Genomic DNA, 17,621 nt, shown 5'->3' with positions numbered 1-17,621 from the left:
CATACACAATTATTATTCCTCTTTAATTTGTAACCAAATGTATAGTTAATTTAACCTCAAACACTAAAACCATGGTTGAATTAAAGGCCACAATTACAACGATAACTCAGAACTAAGCATTAATTTGACCCAAAACTAAAGCAAATATTCTAGTAAACTAGAAACTTAATAATAACTCGTAATCCTATTATGGAGAGCGTCGTCGCAAATACTTGGTGCAAAAACTAAATTAGAACCTTTTGCATAAAACAAAAAGTCTCTTTTGAAACCCTAAAAAGACATACCATAGCGACTTACAGTCTATTCTTAAATAGACTAATACTGTAGATATACAAACGTACATACATAATATTACGCCTGTTGTACCCAAAAGGTGTAGCTCATAGGTGTATGAAATTCACCCATGTCTCGATACTAACAATGTTAGTCCCATGTAATAGGGGGCAAGTCTATTGATGTGTGGATAAACTGTTCTATTAATAACGTATCACTGAAAAAGGACTTTAAACTGGGTAAGGCTGCAATGAATAAGACAAACGCAGAACCGTACCTAGTAACGTACCGAAGTGAAGGCCTATATTCAACAGTGGGTAGTTGAGATATCTGATACTTATCTAGAGGTTACTAATCTCACTGTCTTCTACTATATAGTCCGTTTGGTTCCAATTTTCCATTAGTTCTTTCTCTTACGCATCTATTGATGGCATCTTTGTATTGTATGCAATCCGATATGACTATATAGTGGTCCACCAAAAAGTTACGATAAAATGAACCTTTCAAAGAAAATGCCGACTTTAGATAATTGAAAAAAGATAAGGCTTGTTTTGAGGTGTCAAGTTTCGACCACTGACCACAGACGTAAAAGAAACTGACCACAAGGCTGTATAAGTTGTACGCTGGGTGTTTTAAATGAATTATCGTAAAGAAAATGGGATAGATAACAAGGTATTTGAGGCAACTATGGTCAAACGGTTACTTTCTTTGCCATATCTAAATTTGTTCTGATAAATTCTTACCTTTCTTGAACTATGAAAAAGTATTAAATTAAAGTCTATGGAAATAAAATGATCACCCTTAACTGCAGCTATAAACACATGGTAACTAAATACTGAAGACTACTCTGAAGACTAAAACGATTTGAAACCCTCTTGATTTATATTTAAGATCTTTTAGGTTTGAATAATATCACAGAAAAACACTTGAACATAATTGAACATAACTCCAATTAATTCTCATTCGATACATTTCTTGTGAACTTGGGTTTAATGTACTTAAAATTACATTTACCTGCAAGAATGACGCAGTTAACCTTTTCAAAGGACCATTACTAATTTTACCAACGTATGTGGGTGTAATACGCGTGTAACGTCATACAATGAGTTTGAATTAAATGTAAAATTACATTAAAACGTAGCACTAAGAATATTGTGGTGGGTGGTTTGTTAGATCTAAAGGGAGATGCATTTATCGCTGCATTATTTATAGAACTGTTATAGTATTGTTTTGAGAAGATACGGAATTTGGATTCGGTTTTACTAATAGACAGATTAATTCATGAAGGACATTTTAATGTAGATATTATAAATTATTATTATTGTACCAGGTTCATAAATACGTAGTGCTGCAATCGGCCTGCGATAATACTTAAGGTTTCATACAAACAGGGCAATGGACACCAGTTACATAAAACACCAGTCGATACTATCGAGTACCGAGAATTTGACATTTTAACTGTACCACAAAAGCAGTTCCTACGACGCCCGCTAGGGGCGCTAACAAGATTTTCTCACAAAATTTATCGATACCTATCTGATTATCGATAGTCGATAGCAGTGGAGAATCGCGTTACATCTTCTTAAAATACAATTGCATAATCCAGAAACGAGTCAACAATTCAGACGTATCAACATTACCAGCTTATACTTAACATAAAATAGTCTAAACAAGTTCGCCCACGGAGCTCGGCTCATATAAATCAATCTCTCGCTGCGACTACTAGTGCCGCGGACGCATGAAATAAACATTGCACGTGCTGGCTCAGACTCTAGGGATTATATCACACCGGAGAGAATGATCTGGAAGATCTTGTTGATAGGAAAGTTTGAGTTTTTATGAAGTTGTGTGAGTGTGAGTCTATTTTGTTGTTGTTTTATAAGTAAGATTATAGATATTTTTGGATTTAAATTTTCTAGTTACGTTTCGTTACATCTGTAGATTTAAAGGAAGCTGTGTTATTTAAATATTGTTAAGTAAAGTTATAAAATCTTGGATAAGTTCTAGTACTCAAATTGGAGAATATACGAAAATGGACGAACCTAAAAATACAAAATTATCAAATATTTCTGCTGTCTTCTTGTACAAAGTATGAATTGCCTAGAATAGCCTCCTTTGAGCATGACAAACTTTTTAAGTACTTGTACCGGTCTTCCGAAATATACTTATCTCTCTGTAGAGACGTAGACAACCCACACCTTATAATGAATTACATAAAAATACACACGCAACAAACATTAAACATGCCTCTTTTTTTTCCTCAACAACAAAAAAATCTATTGACAGCAAACGCCTTAGTACAATGACAAGTGACGTGCGTAGGCACAATCCACTACATTATTTACATATTCTACAAACTCATACAAAACTAGCTGACTCGCGCAACTTCGCTTGCGTCACATAAAAGAGAATGGGTCAAATTTTTCCCCATTTTTGTAAGATTTTTGACTGGTACTCTGCTCGTATTCGATGTAGCGTGATGATATATAGGCTATAGCCTTCCTCGATAAATAGGCTATCTAACACTGAAATATTTTTTCAAATTGGCCCTGTAATTCCTGAGATTAGCGCGTTCAAACAAACAAACTCTTCAGCTTCATAATATTAGTATAGATTCCTTTACTAAAACATGTTACATTCATAAAATGAACGGATATGAACACGTGGGTCGCCGGCAAATAAGAAATAAACAATAATATAATATTAGCCCACGCGTCGTACTGAGGTGTTGTGTTGTCCCACATAGGTTTGCCGATCACACCGGTTTGTCAACGGTGTTAGCGTTTTACGACTGGTTTTATTATTTGACTGGACATAGCTGCATTTTTAATTGACGCCGTCATATATTTTATAGTGTTTTTGAAACATTAAGTCATTGTGACAATTAAAATGTTATCAAAAGGCAAATATTGTAACATCTATTTTACCTATCCTACCTTATGTATCTTTTGTTATTAGATATATACGAAGAAGTACGATATGTACTTTGAAATACTGTTTAATCGTAACATTTGTGTTCAAATTATTTGTTAGTTCAGAGGTTAAGGTACAAGTATAGCTTATAAAACGTGAGCAATTTTAAAAGCAGCAGACCCTCTTAATATTTGATATTATTAATAATTTAAACTCGTACATAAATCTTTATTACATCAAAACCAACTGATTTCCAAACCATACAAGCGATTTTTTTATCATACATTTCACCAAATATGTTCTTATGTTACGCTTCGGTGTAACACACAGCCTTGAATCACACGCATCGCGGAACCTGCACTTTATAAGGACTGTTGTCCCTTTGTGCTAAAAATATGGTCCCCCTCAACACGCGCTCCGGTTTCTATTCAGTATAACATTAATAACATGAATCTGTTTACTGCAGTACTTTGAAGAGCAATGCAATTCGATAAACTATAATATCAGTGAGGAAAATTTATTAGTAGAGGATACCATTTGATGGTTATACTTGTCTTATGGATTGATACCTCTGATGTCCGAAGTCGCGATTTAGGAATTCGTTTTTTAGTCTATCCGGATCATATTATAAATGCCATTGTTTGTTTGTATGACTGTATTTCTGTTACTCCTTCACGAAAAACAACTGAATGAATCTTGATGAAATTTTGCATGGAGCAGGTCAAACGTAAACTACTCATTTCTCACGCACGAAGTTACGACCACAGCTAGTCATAATAATTATGATAAATGTAAAAATCTATTTGAATGATTTTTTGTATTTTTTTTTCACGCAAAAACTTCTGAATTTTATAGGCACGCAAATAGTTTATAACCTTTCGCAATGAAGTCTTTCGACGCGGATAACATAGTGGGAAACCAGAAGAGACATGAATTACGAACATAAAGTACGTCCAGATGTGAAACAACTGGCGGTAGATTACTAGTGGGAAGGGATAAAGGAAGTGGGAATGGGAACCAGAAATCTGTGATAATAATGTTATAGCTAAGATTGGCCGAACTGGACTCGGTAGTCTGAGCAGTGTATATGACTTAAATATCAGGTCTCGGGTTTGATTGCCAAAGTGCTGCCGATTTTTGTATTGTGTATGGATTTCCAGGTCGGACAAAGTGTTCTTTTGTAATTTATATTAGAGTATCATTCTATAGTAGCTCGGAATGATAGCGTGGCTAGAAGATGGCAATGGACTCGTCCCCTATTTTATGGAACTCATATTGTTAATGGCGAAACGTGAATGAATATTATAATAGTCATACACCTCTTCCAATACCGGGTATAACAAGCGAATGCTATGTATATATAGCAACTAAATTGCGTCATACACTCCGGTAAAATTTCTTTATTTCTACTCATTAAGTAGTCGACCTTGTCCGATAGGTATACGAGTCACCCAAAGGCCTCTAGGTTAAGCTTTTGTTTGATAACGAAATATTTCTTAAGCCTAGTTATTAGCCAACATAAAATTCTTTATTTTACATACAAAATACCACTAATCTGTCGTAAAACCTAAACTTGTCCTTCAACGATAATCATATAATTAAAGTTTATTTTCTAAAATGATTCAAAATAATATTTACGACTACGTTAAATAATTCCGTCTATTTTAACTTAAAGAGCAATGATAGCCGAGTGGTTTAAGTTGGCACCTCCCACGCAAGTGGTCGCAGGTTCGAATCCGAGGCAACACACCAATGACTTTTCGAAGTTATGTGTGTATTAGAAATAATTATCACTTGCTCTAACGGTGAAGGAAAACATCGTGAGGAAACCTTGCATGCCTAAAATTTGTTTAATACATTTATTGAGGGCATGCAAAGTCCCCAACCCGCACTTGGCCAGCGTGGTGGACTCAAGGCCTAACCCCTCCCCCTTGTTTGGGAGGAGACCCTTGCCCTGCAGTGGGACAGGTATGGGTTATTAAAAAAAAAAAAAAAAAATTACTTCAGTAGCGCGATTTTCTCGCAAATATCGTGGACGCATATACATATATGGACGTTTTAAAAATGGTTCTAGCAAAGTTCGCTAGGGACGCGCGGACGGTAAGAGGTTTTTCATATACAATTTATCTATAGTTGCTGGGTTATAGACAATAATCGACAGTAACTGTTGCTTATTTATGAGCAATTATGGCTTCACAAGAAATATCAACTATCATATCGTCTAAATGTCAAATACTTCGATTGCATCGATCGAAATAACAAAAAGCTACACCAATACTCATCATAATAACGTTACACGGTCAATAAATCATACAGCCTTAAACAAGGCTCCATTTACGTACGGAAAGGTCCGATATAATCAGCTGGAAAATAAACTAGGTCGGGATTAACGTCACGACATATGTCGTTGTGGACCCTTTTCATTCTAACTAGGGTCCTTGGGCACAACCTATTTGCTAGACAAGTGTAGAAATAAGTACTACAGCCTTTTTTGAGATATAACGTTTAATAATGTTTGAAATATTGAGGCTAGGTTCCATTTTGTTTTGGGTACTTTTTATGAAGAAGAGGTTTATGTTGCGAATGGGTATAGGCCTAAAAGCAGCATTGTAATAAAGCTTTTTTACAGATTGCTAGCTTAAAGGACTTAACTTAACTCCAAGCTGTATTAATACTCTCTTACTCTTACTTTTAATATAAGACAATTCCCGCACTACGAATTGCGAATTAATACTTTGATACAAACAATACCATGGTAGACTTATTTTGATTTATTCAATAAGTATATCTATTCCATGATAGTTTTTATAATCGTTAATTTAGCTTGCAGTACATATCGATAAATTTAGGAACAAGATTGAAGCCCGGTTTCTGAGGTACATTTAGCGGTAGTTTATCTATTCAATAGCGGTTAAACTCATATAAAAAAACGCTATTGAATAGATAAACCACCGCTTAATGTACTCAAAAACGGGGCATAACATAAAAAAGTATTCTGCAGGATATGAATGGGATGTGCCATCCGGAACGATTTGTTTTTTATACAAAGATGTCACAATTTTACTATAATATTATGCTAGACTTGAGAACTTATCAATAGGCCTGTTTTATATAATCACCATAATATTATTATAACAGGCCGGATACGATGTGTATGACTAATCTTAACGCGTAGAGAAACCAGTTGTAGGATCTAAAATTAGAATTATTTCGTATCTCAATTGAAATAAATGGCTAAACATGAGATATTATTTGTTTTTACTTTAACGGCTTTTAGTTAACAAGAGACTATGTCGATATAATAATAATAATATGGTATCATAACCTTTAAAATGTTGTATTGAACAGGTATACTGCTGACAGATCGTTACTACGGCCGGCGTGACTTACATCGAAATGTCAATTGAGGTAAAGTACAAGTTTTCATCAACTCCTATATACTATCTCTCTCTCTCTCTCTTCCTGGCTATTCGTCCCATGTGGTAGCAGGGTTAGTCTTCCTTACCATCTTCCTCCACTTCGCCCACAACTCCTATATACTATACTAGAGAATAAGACTATAATCATTAGGCAAATAAAAAAATCCTATTTTGGTAAACTACCTAATATTGCTAATATGGCCGTATAAGCAAGGATTCTATTGACATTTTTATATAACTGTTTTCGAGTGAACCGTTTGAGGAATGTGTAATATTTTTTATACATAAATAGCAATAGTATGTATAAATACTGGAACGTCTGGTCGAATACCGGTCGGTAGGATCTAATGTAAAGGCTTGTATATAGGAACGAGCGATTTTGATTTCAATTGCTAGATAATGACTTCAGTTAGATGTTAAGGTAGTAATTAAACCATGAAGTGGTGGTTTGAGTAAGATGTGATGCGATGTGTAAACACCCGAATCTTAAAATATTCAGGCGCATATTTTAGTAGGTTCAGTAAAATGTAACAACTCGAAATTATTGACACGAGTATGTAACATGCTTAAATCAATGATGAATTCGAAGCGTCGAATTTTCCAAGAACCATGGTTCTAAAACACAATATTACCTTCAGAATGCAACTCAATTGACACAAATATTCCGTTGTCCTTCTTAAATTTTGAAATTAATTCATATTTATACTTCATCCTCATTTAAGAGTTCTTCTGAAATAGGTTCGAAAGAAGTAGTGTAATGAGTGGATACAACATTAAAGTGTCATCCAAAACTAAAACGTCTTAAATAACCTTAACGATGTATATAGATAAGGCCTTATCTCCAGCATCTAGAGTGGGTACGAGTATCGCCTACTGGCGCATTCCACGTCGAACTGCGCCGCAGATTCACTGACGTACCTAACTAATAATATTCAAATTACTGCAATAAACTTGAGCATGTATTTATGTTTGTTTTGATTGATTTATTGTGGAGAGTATTAGAATCGGAATTTTACAAAATATTTATAAATAAGGTGGGAACGGATAAGGTGAAATGTTTGAAGTGAGACAATACCGGTTGCAAGAACCGTATTTCTTAAGCATAGGCAAAGTTAAAGGAACTTAGTAAAATTAGATAATTAAAACGCTATTCATCTGAATAAGATCTATTAGATTTGCATCAAATAACCTTATTAATTTGGTGTTGTTGTTGCTAAATGATGTTTGGGCAATTAATGTCCCCCAGCTAGGCACGTTTGTCCCCAGGAAACAGTAGTAGGGTGATGTTTTGGGTCCAGCACTCTGGCCAGGTTTGTGTTCGAGACCCTCCATTCCCCAAAATAAGGCTTACAAAAATACTTAGTTTGCAAGATTTTCTTTACCGTCACAACGAGTGCTTAAATTTCTAGACTGCTTATTGTAAAAAGGGCTTATCACTCGAAATTAATAAAGCACTTTCCAACATTTTTACTTCGCACTTATCCAGGCATTTTTACAAGAACTTTACTCACAGGCAATTTTCCCGGCCTGATTGCCGTCAAACGTCAACTAAGTCTGATATATTACCATAATATCTCCGAAACGATCGATCAGTCTTGACGTACAGAATAGCTGGGAAAACTACGCCTAAAAATGTTTTAAGGACTTTTATTAGGTAGACTAATGATTTGGAGCAGATTTTATTAAAGGTGATTGGACTTTTTCTTTAGTCTTATTGAAGAACGTTAGGGAAGCAAAGTGATTGAACTTTGTCTTTTAGCTTGTCATAATGCATTAATGATCACCTTTCGGTAAACCGTAACAAAATGATCAATTTTATTTTTTAATAGTATATTCAAACTAAGAAACGTTTGGTTTTGGGCGCTTATTATAAGTCGATACCCAGTTTATAATATTAACCAAAAACTTAGGCTTTGATAAAGGTCTTTTAATGCCTTCCAATGAATTTTTAGCAATACAAAATGAGACTCATCTTTAAAGATCAAAAAATAATGTCACTGATGAAATTATAATCATATATATTTGGCAAAGAATCAGCCACAAACAGTTCACCAAATACAATCAAATCCTAAGTCCCTAAAGCCTTTTACGAAAATCCACTATAGAGTTTTCTACGCAATATTGTTTTGCTTTAGTATAAGTAAGTGGGTTTATTAGCCACTACTGTCAGCCGAGACTGATGGATAGCAGTTACTTGTTTCAATAAAATACCTATCGGTTCATTGGGAATGACATTTAGATCTTTGACGCAGATTACCTTGCAGATTGATCAATTTATTACGTGCTGCGAAAGTTCATGTTAAACTAGTTGAAATGGTTTTGTATAAAGCTAGGATGTTTTGGATTACGATAAACAGACGAGGAGAATTGTATTTGAAGCTTTTATTTATGTTTTAACAATGCTTTTCTGTAATCACTTTCGTCCCACTGCTGGCCAAGAGTTTTCGCCCGATAAGGGGCGGGGTTTGGGCTTTTAAAGTTACTTAAAGCGTTTAATTTTATTATAAAACTATAGCTCCTATTTACGGCTATATAAAAGTAAGGCGAGATAAAAAAATACATTTTGCATTTCGTTGAATATTAAGTGTAAAAAATGTTACGTAAAGTTAGTGGGAAAAGTTTCGTAGAGTTCACTTGTGTTCCTCGAAAATCCTTGAAACTATGAACGCTGGCCTTGCACTGGTATAGACACCGAATGCGGCCACTCACTTAAAACTGCGCAAAAATAAAATATACTTCTAATTTCACAATTATAAAACTTAGCTGGTTAAAAAAATGGACTGAATTTTATAATATAAAGAATAGCTTTTCGGGTAAAAAAGTAATAAATATTTTTGTACATTTGCTGTTACTTTTTTCACTAAGATTATAAATAGGTGGATATCTAGCCTTTATATAGGTGTACACTAGGTTTTAAGAGAGAAAATAAGTCACACAAGACATTGTAAATGAAAATGAAAAAAATATTGGCTTGAAACATGTCCGTTTTATTTCATTATACAGCAGACCCACTATTTTAAGTCATTCCAAACCGTACATACTTATTTTCATCCAAAATCAACCAACAAAGGATTAAACATAACAATATTACAGTACATACAACAGTACATTTACATCGCTGAAACACAAAATCCGACATTCACGACAAAGATAAAATGATACACAGAAAGTCTTTGTTTTATTTGCGATTTGCTGCAGATCCTTTGAAATTTATTGCCGCTGAATACCACGGCGTATTAGTTATGTATGGTATTATAGAACTGACGTACAATGCATATATCTCTTGTTATAAACTATAAACAAAGCTTAGTATCCTTGGATTGTTGGAATACCGTTTGATGAGTGATGGTCAAGGCATTTAGAGATTACTAGCTGACCCGGCGAACGTTGTTATGCGACATAAATAAAAAAATGTGTCACTTAAGGGTATGAAAAATAGTTGTTGGCCGATTCTCAGACCTACTTAATATGCTCACAAAATTTTATCAAAATCGGTCAAGCCGTTTCGGAGGAGTATGGCAAAGAAAACTGTGACGCAAGAATTTTATATATTAGATGAAGTTAAGACTTCAATCCCTATAATACCTATAATATTATAATTATAATGTCTATAATAAAAAAATATCTATAAATTTTAGTAGCTATTTTAATCACACCGACTTTAGATGCATAGGTTTACTTTGTTAAATAAAACATGTTCACCGGTTAGTTGAATACAAGTGGACCGGTTAAAAATGTTTTCTTTTTAAGGAACACGTTTAGCAGAAAATTGAACAATCATTAGTTTTGATCTAGTTATAAGTAGAGTTAAGTTTACCGGCGGATAATAAATAAGGTGAAAAGTTAGTAAGGCCGACTTTCTTATGTCTCTGCTGAGTCTTCCAACTTTGAAAGACTATCGAAATATCATCCACATCTTAATAATTTCATATTATAAGCCAAAATTATAATTTCGCCATAGTCAGTACAAAAGCCCATAAAAGAAAATAATATACCTGCAACACTACCTGTATTTTTAAAGGTATGTGTAACAAAAGTTTATATACCTCTTTGCAAACAACCCTGCCAGCTATCTAACTTAAAGTTAGCGCAGTCGTCATAATTTTTCAAGCTTGCTTCCGTTAACGGCTTCTATAAATTTCAACCAGAACTGGCCATACATTTTACGTTGTTTCACTCTAAATTGTATTTTTGATCTACTCTGAAAAGCCTTTGTAGTTTATGGTAGAAGCAGAGGTGTATTTCATTTTATGCATGCTTTATCGACCTGTTTCTAAATAAAAATTACTCAATCTCAGTAGAAAATTGTATCGTTATCCGTCTTTTTCTTGCCAGTTTTTTAGCTTAATTCTCTACAGTCTGCACTGTCGAGTATCGAAAGTTTAACATTTTAAAATAATCTGCCAAAATAGTTCTTACGAAGCCCGGTAGAGACGCGAAAAAGATTTCCGTGTGAAATTTCTCGATAGTGACCGAGTGTCGGTTGTCGATTGTAGTAGAGAATCGAACTAATGTACTCCATTCTGTAGTGGTTAATCATAAGCGTCAATAGTAATTTAATTTTGTATGTATGTATATGATTTAATATAGAAACTAACTGTCATTTCAAACTCTTTCTCTTCATTTTTATGCCATGCAAAAAGCAAAAATATCAAAGAACCAACTAGATACAGGATACATAAAGGTATACATATATACATTTACGTATCCAGTGATGCAACAACCAAAAATATTTCTTTGTACTTCCTAAACAATGTCAATCAAAATCAAAAGCTTGACATGCCTTTGTGCGTGTAACGCGACATCTACCGGCGAAAACAAACAGATTCTTATATCAGCTGTCAAACAAGGGAGATAGTGAAAATATTTGCGTAGAAATAATCTGTGGTACACGCATCCGTCGTTGTGAGCTAATGATAAGTGTGTAAACATCCGTAGATTTATCTAGGAGTTATTTAGTTAGGTATCTTTGTTTTATACCGTGGAATTTGACAAATAGGCACCTACTTATTGCTTTTTATGGCAATGTTTTGCCAAATAGGTACCTAAGTACATATGGCCTTTTACGGAAATGTCGTAATATTTTGGCAATAGGCTTTCTCCTGTTACGTATTCTTACTGTGTACTGCTTAAACCTTCGAGTATAACAGGCGTGATGGTATGAATCTATGATGCATGTCGGAGTAACTTATATAATAACTAACAAGATCGCGCTATTCCGCAAAAAGTATTTGAAAAAAATATAGTAGCCTTTGATTGATTCCGGGTCTTCAACTAACGTTATTTCGTCAAAATATGATCAGCGGTTAAAGTATGATAGTAGGTATAGCAGATAGACAAACTTCTATTTATCATATTACCAAGTACTGAATGAAGTTTGGGTAATCACTTTTTTATATCACCAAAAACATTAGTCACAACGCAACAACTTCACAATAGCGATTTGGAATTAAATAACTACAATTTTGTTTGGCCTCCATGTCTCCATGAGTCACTGTTTAATCAGAATAGAATAGCAAATTAGATGACGTTTATAAAATCCCACGTGAAAATGATAATAAAAAAAATAGGAAAAAGATTAATGGCTTGAATAGTGCAGAGATTAAGATTCTCACCTTACTTCGGTCACTTGACATCCATATCTATAGTTAATTGCCTTATAAAATTTTGTAGTACTCTTAACCAACGGTCATGAATGACAACATGTATGAAAGTAAACGAAACATAAGAAATATGATTATAGATTAGCAATTAGCGTCAATTGTTTCACCATACGAAACGAGCAAAAGGTGTGATTTTATGTGTATGAATGATTATACTGTATACCTCTCTAACACAATTATCGAAGGAAAGTAAAGTCTCACACATGCCCGGAGTCTTGGACTCGAAGCCTAACCTCTCCCTCATTCCGGGGGGAGATAACCAAGCAACGGAATAGCAATGGGTTGACTTAATTTATTTAATGTCTGTATTAAAGTTAAGTGTCGTATTGTAGGCAAGTATAAAGAAAATATGCTTGTAAAACAAGTAACCTAATTATTTTATCCTCATTAGTCAGTATCGTATTTCATTTTAATATGTATCGTACAAACGAATGCTATACAAATTACTTGATCGGAATTCTAAACGTTGTTATGTTAAATAGGAGTTGTGCTAATTAGTATTATGATTTGACTTATAAAAGTATTACGAGGTTAGAATATCTTTCATTGATTGATTGATAAAGGAATGCGAAGAGAAGGGGATTCTAATTGTAGATGTAAATATTTTACACTTCACAAATACTGTTCAAAATGGTTCAGAATTTGTTTCTAAAGAAGAGTTAAGCTAGTAGTGATTTTTCGACGTGGAAGGGTCGCGTATTAATATGGCGATATAGCTTTTTTGGAGTTTTTGGTAAAACCAGATTTGTATGGCGCCGAATGTTAGCTAATAATTATTGAAAGGCCTCACCTAATGCCAGCCAGGGTTCTTACAACCTTATATAGCGAATGCTATATAAGGTTGTAAGAACCCTGTGTGATTATTTTATCTATTTCAAAGATTTTTTGCTTCTACCGCGACAAAGTTTAAGTTAGTGCTGTCACATTGCGAGGGAGCCCTTAACACGACAGTGGATAAATGTAATTCAAATAAGTAAATTGTTAATATCACTATAGTAGCAATGAATAATCTCTGTAAATACTGACTTTATACATATATGAAACTTATACATTTAATTTACCCCATCCAAATTGAAATTTCTTTAATCTTTTACAACGATTACCGAAACGTTTCCTGTGAAAAATATATCATTCTGCAGACTCGATTTTATTAATTTATTTTGCTCTCTGTGGCCATAAAGGGTAACGGCAATCTCGGGAAAACGATTAATAATAATTCTTTCAGCCTGTGTATTTTATTTATCAATTAACTTTCGATAAGATAAATCGTAAAATTCGGTCAAAGTTATTCAGATCTTTGCTTTAATTTGATGCGTCTATTTAATATCGCTTAGCTTAAATCGATACTAAGACATACATGAATAATATCACTCCTTTTCCATATAGAGGTATACTCCTTTACCACTAATACATATTAAATTATAAACACAAAAGCCTAACCCCTCCCTCCTTCCGGGAGGAGACCCCTGCCCAGCTGTGGGATACTAATGGGTTAAATTTATTATTGTACTTTAACACAAAAGTCTGCCTGTTAGTTACATTTCCCATCTAAACTGCTAAATCGTCAATCATCAAATTCAGCATAGAGATAGTTGGAAACCCGGAGTCAGATATAGGTTACTTTAACACGAGCGTGTTACTAAGTATCGCTTTAGCGTTCGTACACGCGAGTGAAGCCGCGCAAATTAACTACTATTGATTTACCGAAGAAATTTAACGGAAGCACGCTCTACTCCAATTTGAATTAGATGCACGAGGCAGTCAGGCAAGCAGTATTTATGCCGAGTTTATAATTGAGAACACAATTGCGGTCATGTATTCAAACGGTTAGCGAAGATAAATGCTTTACTATACAATAACCTAAAGTAGGTCCCAACTTCATTTTGTCATTTAAATGATGATTTCGATAAACATGACTGATTTTGAATGAGCGAAATTTGTTAAATTTTGCAATAAATTACGCATTTTGTGTATTATGAAATATCAACGAAGGCAAAAACTAATCTGTCTACTTATAAAATATTTTTGTTTCGAAATAACTTTTTTAAACACAAAACAAATTATACTCGACATAACTGTTTGTAGATCACACAAGTATTAGTTTCACGTGGAAATCGAACACGTGTCCGCCGTTCGCATTGGTAGCGCCATGAAGACTGATTTAACCGCTACTATTGTGACTGCACTTTACACCTCTGCCTACACCTTTGGGTATAACAGGCGTGATATAAAATATTGAAACAGAAGTTGAAACATACATACATAATATATGTATGTTTCAACTTCTGTTTCAATATTTTATGTTTTGAAACTCATTGTTTTTTGTTCTCAAACTAAGTTGAGTGATTTAACATTTATTTTTTAAGGTTTATGTTATATAAAAAAATACATTTAAAATGTCTTTATTGCGGAGTTTTTATTGCAAAATAATTTACAATAAAAATGTCCGCAAATTTAATTTTATGGGACTTATTATAATACAAGCTCGCCACGTGGTTTTGTGTGACATAAATCATTAAAACAAATGGGTCACGGTACACCACACTTACAATTTATATTTAAAATGGACGACTCCCGCAAGGTCTTGTCACAATAAATATGAGTATTTATCGACATTATGCTTCACAGTTTTAAAATATACGAAGAATTTTCTAGATTCTTGTATTTTATTTAGGAATAAGATCACTCCCACACTAAGAATGAATGTGTTGTTGGGGTTTTTAGAAATGTACGAATTATAGACAAATTACAATCACAATCTTCTATCGGCAATATAAACAGTTCTTGTTAAGGTATTCTAATGAGAATAGAACCCATGACACTTGTTAAAAGAAAGTAAATTTGCGAAATTGTTTTCATAGATTGTTCTTATGTTATTAGTAGCTTATTTAACTACATTTTTTGAAAGATAATTCATACAGGAAATCGAACCCTTGACTCTCCATATAACACCCATGAATAACTTAACCTTTGCTTTTCACTAAGAAGTATTGTATATCAAAACAATATCTTAATACGTATTTTCCTTAATTTTTTCACCAAAAAACATTACATACCCACTAATCCTCTAAAATAACAATTCAGTACCGAATTACTGACCTACTTTGACAACCGCTATTAAAAATATCAACTGTAGATAAGACTATAATTATTGTTATCATACGACAAATGTTTTGATAAAACATTACTGTTATTCTAGACATAATAATATTAATATGGTCATAAGTGTAGATAGTAAGTGTGTATTAATTTGATAACAACTAAGTTTTTGATAAAGACACATCCTAGCAACACATTTTAACGCTTTTTATTCGGTTATTTGTCAACCAATTAACACCTGCAAAGCGAATACTTACTATAGTTTAATTCATATATAGGTATATTTATAATGTTCAGTTTAATGCCCGATTTTTGAGTACATTTAGCCATAGTTTATCTATTCAATAGCGTTTTTTTTTATATGAGTTTAAACGCTATTGAATAGATAAACTACCGCTAAATGTACCTCAGAAACTGGGGGTAAGCCGAATAAATATGAGACTTAGCTATGGATTGGTGAAAAACCAAACTCTATATTAGGTATTTTTTTTATTCAGTAGTATTTGGTTCAACGATGTAACCACGAAAGCTTATCAGAAAGATTTTCGCATTTATAGGCCTTTATAGCAAGAAATGTATAATTATAATTAAAAAAAAAACCAGTAATAAATTGTCTGGGTGGACATTAGGTTTCTCAAGTCCTTATTAAAGTAACTGTCTGTTAGGTGTAAATAAAACTCACAGCAAAATTTCATTAAATGGTCGTCGCTCCTAAATTTGCCAAAAATAGTTTCCCGAAGGTTCTAAGAGAAAGTTTCACGTAATCCTTTCATAAAGTTCTGTAATCAAGGCGTAAGTATCCCAACTTCTACTGCTTAACCGAAATTGTGCCAACGAGCGTCAAATTTAACAAACAACAAACAATTAAACGAAACTTAAACACTGAGTTTCTTAAGGTTTCTGAGGTACATTTAACGGTAGTTTATGTATTCAATAGCGTTTAAACTTATATAAAAAATAGTTTGAATAGATAAACTACCGCTAAATGTGCCTCAGAAACCGGGGGTTAGTGTTGATGATAGTGGAGATAAAAAACCCGGTTTTGGTTCGGGAACTCTATTTTCGAGTGAAATGTCTTTTAGAGTCGGGATAGTCTAAGCAATAATAGTGTTGGTGAATAGTGGTTATGGGTCGATAATAACCTAGTGTCGATTCCCGAGAACGGTTTAATGTTTAGAATTCGGTTCCTATAGTCTTCGCAATAGTGTTTGTGGTGTTTGTACTTGAAGATGAGACAACCGGGCGTCAATTCCCGAGTCAGTCACGTTTCTAAATTTTGAGTTTCGGTAAAATAAGTTAAGTTTTATTAGGTTTCTATGCTAAGCTATAAATTATTGTGTAGGAAGTTCCATTTGAAATTAAACTAATAAAACACTAAGTTATGTAGGTGTCTCGTGACATCTCTGCCTACAAGCATTAGTGATCAGAGGCGTGATAATATTGAGATAATTTAACTTAAATGAGTCATATAATGACGCAAGGTACGACCAAGGAAAATGTAAATGACACTGCAAAAACCAACGCGTTTTACGTTAACGATGATGCATTTTCGCAAGTTCTAGATTATACAAATGTAGGTAGAAGTAATCATTTCATTTAAAATGTAGTCAAGAAGTAGGCTAATGACGTAAACAATGAACCACTTAGTGATAACACAACAATAACATTGCGAGCAAATTCCAAGCGTCTAAATAAACAATATAAAAAAATATCCCGCTGAGCAAATAAAAGTTTCTGGAACCGGGACGGTTAACATCGTAAATAACAATTCAAACAAACAAGATATTCATGTAATCTAAAATTGTACCCATGAAAACAATATTCTCGCAACAAACAATGCGCTCAATCAGACATGAAATTGCAAACCAAACCAAATACCTTCCCACGGTTGACCGGACGAAAAACCGGTCGTTGCATACAGAAAGGAAATCATTCTTGTACGCTCCTTACTAGTAATTATTAAAAACTACAGAACTGGTTGACATACCTTCGACACAGATATCCGATATCTAAACACCTAGCACAACACTAAACAAAAGTAACACACATGTTTTTAAACTTCACTACGAAAGATTAAATATGTGAGCCGACTGTCAATAGTCACTTTCGTTTTGATTAAATCGCACACGCGGTCGCCGGCTTTCGGCAGAAAAACGCGCACACGTCCACCTTCAAACAAGTCTCGAGCGACACTGACTTTGCTGTTGTGAATGTGAGCGGACCCATTCTCGAATACTACGCTACGGCCATTCAG

The 17,621-nt window shown here is 33.8% G+C and overlaps 1 protein-coding gene across 1 annotated transcript in view; it reads right to left on the bottom strand.

The window, feature by feature from the left end:
• LOC142979396 (rho-related GTP-binding protein RhoN-like) overlaps positions 1-17,571 on the bottom strand; it is a 159,545-nt gene extending 141,974 nt beyond the window's left edge. The window contains exon 1 of the mRNA XM_076124277.1: positions 17,355-17,571. The gene's annotated coding sequence lies outside the window, so the exon portion shown is untranslated. The remainder of the gene's footprint in view (positions 1-17,354) is intronic.
• Positions 17,572-17,621: the final 50 nt, after the last annotated feature.

The sequence above is a fragment of the Anticarsia gemmatalis genome, chromosome 16, assembly GCF_050436995.1.
Source record: "Anticarsia gemmatalis isolate Benzon Research Colony breed Stoneville strain chromosome 16, ilAntGemm2 primary, whole genome shotgun sequence".
NCBI classification, from domain to species: domain Eukaryota; kingdom Metazoa; phylum Arthropoda; class Insecta; order Lepidoptera; family Erebidae; genus Anticarsia; species Anticarsia gemmatalis.
The sequence above is the reverse complement of the archived record's forward strand: the minus strand, read 5'-3'. Positions and strand labels throughout refer to the sequence as shown.